The following is a 4,973-nucleotide window of genomic DNA, read 5'->3' on the forward strand; positions in this document are numbered from 1 at the left end:
TCTTGATTCTGCCTGGGGTCATATAGGCCCTGTGCAGTATATAATAATGGATGAATTGAAATCTCGCATTCCTTGTGCTGTTACGTGCACACCGCACCAGCCGGGCCCAGGTCGTGTCGGGAATGTCTTTCCCCAAATCCATTTCCCACTTAGCTTTAAGCGTCGTGAGGGGCGCCAGGTTTTCACGGAGCATTCTCGAGTATAGACAGGTCACCGCCTTGATCGTCCCCGCCGCCATCATGGTATACTGATAGACCATAGATGTCTCGGGTTCTGCCAGCCCACCTCCGCATTGCGCTTGCATTGCTCTAACCACCGCCGAGTGCAAAAGATACCCTCCGCGCGGGAGGTCAAAGCGGTCTAGGAGGTCCTGGTACGGCAGGAGCGTTCCGTTCTCATAGAGATCCCCCACCACCTGCAAACCCGCATCCTCCCATCGCTGCAGACTGGACCAATCGCCCCCATGGGGTAATGCCGTCAGCATGCCCAGGGGGATTTCCGGGGCGTATGGGTGTTTAATACCCGCCCGTCGCTGAGAGCGATTCCAGGAAAGTTGGAATGTTCGCCGGTAGCTTGTGACTTGATGTAGACGTTTACCATCAAGTTACCAGCTAGGACTTGTCTTCCTATGGAAGTTTACTGTCATAATTTTGGTTTTTGTAAGGTTTATTTTTAAGGCTTTCCGTTGAGAAAAATTGCAAGTCGCGTCCAGGAGATGTTGAAGACCAATGGTGGTCCGACCGATCGGGACGAAATCATCATCTAAGTTCTGGGCATGTGATGAACAGCTGTCCAGTTCCTCCAGTAAGTCTGCTAGGAAAAGGTTAAACAGAAGTGGGGCTAGGACACACCCTTGTTTTAGACCCTACGTTGTGGGAATTCTGCTTGAGAGGTTCGCCCGCCACCAGTTTTATTCTGATCCACGTGCTGGTGTACAAGTGTCTAAGTTGATCTAAAAGAGAAGTTGGTATCCCTCAGCTGGCCAGATTATGCCAGAGCTTAGTGTGGTCAACGAGGTCAAACCCTACTGTGTAATCTATGAAGCAGAGGTACAGGGGGTATTTGCCCTCTTTCGCAACGTCCATTAGCTTGGTCAAGGACTTGATGTCAGTTGTTGTTCCTTGGCCTTGGCGGAATCCTGTTTGTGTTGTGGGGATGATTTTGTTCTCTGAGGCCCAGTTGGCTTTTTCTTCCAAGATGATCCCTGCGTAATATTTAGCCTCAGTGTCTATAAGGGCTATCAGACGGTAATTGTTTGGAATAGACCTCTCACCTTGTTTATATATTGGGATGATAATTAAGCCACTCCATGATTCTGGAAGTATTGGAGTTCTTAAAGCATATCTAAAAACTGGTACCAGTGCGTTGGTCCAGAAATCTGGGTCCTGTTTAAACAGCATTGGTGAAATGCTGTTGGGGCCGGGAGCTCCCGCCCATCTGCCTTTAGCTATTTGCTTCTTTATGGCCAGTGCTGCGGGATGTTATGTTCTTCTGCTGCAATGGCTCGGCAGTTTTGATTTGAGAAGTCTTTTTCCTGCTGCATTGGCCAAGAGTTGCTAGTGTTCTCTTCGCTGAGACAATGTTGACCAGTTGCTTCTATTTTTAGACTGATTATTCTAGTGTTGCCCTGGTAATTGAAGGTGATGTCTACTATCTGATTCGAGTCGTTGAAGTGAATAAATTGATATTCATTTCAAACTGCTTCTGTGATGTTAGAGTTGATACCAGGATGGTTGGGCCTCTGTAACTTATGAAATGTTTGCCAAAATGTGGCGCTGTTTTTCTGTTTTGCGTCATGGAGAAGTTTTGCCCATGTTTCATTATCCTTTAGTCTTCTGATTGCCCATCTCCTTTGTTTTAATGATCTTCCCGGAGGGAACTTTGCCGACTCGAATTGTTTGGACATTTGCAGAGTTGTTTTATTGTATGATTTATAAGTTGCTTTCATTTTGTAGATACTGGACTTTTTGCCCTTTTACTAGGGATTTGTGAAGCATTCCTCTGTTTTGAACCTTGCCTGTTTAAATATGTTTCTCCAAGTGATATGACTAAATTGACCCAGTATTCAAAAGACTGTACTGTTGGTTCATCCCCTTGTTTGTACAGATCTTTGGAAATAGATATAATTTCCTCTAAACTCGCGAAATTACACCTTATTCTTTTAAGATTGCTGGTTTCATTTTGCACAATTATTTTACTGACAAGCAATGTCTTGCTTGAGCTTGCTTTAAGACTTAATTCTTGTGGCATGTGGTCACTAACGGGCACAGGCATCAACGTTTCAATTTGCGATTCCTTATTTGAGATTTTTGAGGAATCGCAAATAAGGAATCGCAATTTGGAAAGCATGATTTTTTTCGCAATTTTGTAGCGATTCGGTAAAAATTGAAATTTTTACCGAATCGCATGATTTGTGCGAATTCTTATTTGCGAACTCACATTTTACGAATTCGCAAATTGCGAAAATGCTCACATGCTGAATCACAATGAGATTACAACCAGGAAGGCAGGAGAGTAATTGCACACAGCTGCTCCCAGGTTTGAATTGGAGGTTTGGCAGTTGGAAGTTGGAGCTCAGCCTGGAGGACCTGCAGCAGTGTGTGTGTCTGCAGCTTCTAGAGAAATGGCTACTGAAAATGCTGAAGCAAAAATCCAAGCCGGGAAAAGAAAAAATAAATTCAGTGACCAGGAGCTGGAAATACTTATTGAGGAGGTCACTGTTTGCAGGACCAACTTTTTGGTAAACAATCTTTGAAGGTGCCTGAAGCAGTAAAAAGGAATCTCTGGCTTGCTATCCAAGCAAAGGTGAATGCTGTGGGTGTTGCACATCGTGATATAAACAACTTACAGAAACGCTGGTATGACCTGCGCAGTCGTGCCAAGGAAAGAATAGCAACCAGGATGAAGTCTGCCAAAAGGACTGGTGGAGGAACCCCCAGGGATAGGCCCAAAATCCCCCTGGAAGACATGGTTGAAGGAACACTTTTAACTGAGGCTGTTGTTGGAGTAATTGACATCGATACCTCAGAGCCTGTTGGACCATCTGAAGGTAAGATATTTTGAAAATGTTTTTTAAAATGTGCAAAGTGATTGAAAGAGGCCTTAAAATGATCTTGTTGCTGCTTATTTTTCAATGCTCTCATCTAGTAGTTATTTTACATTCACAAAACCTGTAAATTAACCATTTTAAGTCATGAAGCAGTGCATCATGGGAGTTGTAGTCTTTTTTAAAATTCAATATGCTGTTGATAAGCAAATTTTAAAAAAAATGAATGATAGCATTTTAGGAGACCAAAGTAGCCATGCAGCAAGTGATTTTTATTTGAAAAGCAATTTTGAAAAAAAGTATCAAAGAGTGCAAATTTGAAAGTAACACACTGTTTGCACTATTTCAATCATAGATACACAACAAGAAGTAATAGAAATTGAATTTACAGCGTTTAATACTCAAGATGGACAAGACACAGATGAGTCAAATGCTGCAACTTCATCAACCTTAATTTTGGAAAGAAGGCAAAGACACAGAGTGTGCCAACTGCAGCGGTCTGATAGTGATGAAACTCCAAATGTAAATGTCCCAGAACTGCAGACAGTTGAAACACCAGCAACCTCTAACCCAATGCAGAGCAGGCGTAATAGACTCCAACAGTTTTATAGGCGCCGGTCACATGCGTCAAAAAGAGGAAGAGCTGTAGAGGAGAGCAGCACCGACAGTGTTGTTGAGGATAAAATTCTTAAAGTTCAGGGCCTACAAGGAAAAGATATTAGAGTCATGAAGGGAAAACTTGGTCACATCGACAAAGAGATTGGTGCAATGCACAACAGTATTAAATACATGGTAAATAAAATTGATAAAGAGCATAGAACAACATCAGATAAGCTTGACCGCATTGCAACATCTTTGGAGACACTGTGCACAGTAATACAGTCACAGCAAGGATAAGTGCTAAGAGGCATCTTAGATCAATGACCTGCATGCAGGGTAACACCAGGGGAATGTCTCGGCTTTCAAGTACTACTGCTCAACTCTGCAAGCAGACAGTTGTCATGCAACTGGAAATGAAACAAATTTGTGGAGAGATTGCCAGGGGAATGGGGACACTCCATAATGTTGTAGAAAGAATACAAATAGATGCAGCGCCTGCAAACCAGCCACAAATTGGGGGTAGTGATGTTGGCAGAAATGTCAGCGGCATACTTGACCCAGTGTTATCTGCGGCACGCCGTAGCAACAGGAAAAAAGACATATCAAGCTACATGCCCAGGGGCAATATGATAAGTACAGGCAAAGCATTAGGGGTGCGTGGACATAAAAAATAGTATGGTACCTTAGAAGTTACATTTTTGTCAAAAAGATGACCATCTGATTTAAAAAGCATTGCTTTCTGCTTTAAAGTAAAGGCAAAGAAACATACTATTTGATCTAAAAGCATTAACATTTTTAGAGAAAACTGCATATACTTAAATTTCTGTGCAATAAACAGTTTACAGTCAAGTACCTGAATGTCTTGTGTGGTTCTTACCTTTGTTAAAAGTAATGTTGTGTTATCTCTGCCCTTCTCCTTCTACCCTGTGCTGCTTCCGGTCCATGTAATCCTGCATGGGGTTGATGAGGCTGATTATAATTTTGAGGTAGTACATCATCCAAATCCAGTTCTATGCCTCTCCTAGTGGCTAAGTTGTGCAACATTGCACATGCAGCAACTATTTTACAACAAATTTCAGGACGATATTGTAAAGCTCCACCAGTCTTATGTAGTATCCGGAACCTAGATTTGAGCACACCAAAGGTTCTCTCTATCACATTGCGGGTTGCTATGTGAGCATGGTTGTACTGCTGCTCTTTTCTGGTTGCTGGATTGAGATAAGTTGTTAATATGTATGACCTCACTGCATAGGCACTGTCACCTAAGAAGTAATAACAAATACAATGCATGAGTAACATGTGTCTAGAAGGTACAGGGATATGTAAA

General features: G+C 42.5%; 1 pseudogene; it reads left to right on the top strand.

The window, feature by feature from the left end:
* The first annotated feature begins 2,967 nt into the window (after window positions 1-2,967).
* On the top strand, window positions 2,968-4,320 carry LOC147728782 (uncharacterized; annotated as a pseudogene).
* The last annotated feature ends 653 nt before the right edge of the window (window positions 4,321-4,973 follow it).

The sequence above is a fragment of the Lissotriton vulgaris genome, chromosome 3_1 (assembly GCF_964263255.1).
Source record: "Lissotriton vulgaris chromosome 3_1, aLisVul1.2, whole genome shotgun sequence".
Taxonomy (NCBI): Eukaryota; Metazoa; Chordata; class Amphibia; order Caudata; family Salamandridae; genus Lissotriton; species Lissotriton vulgaris.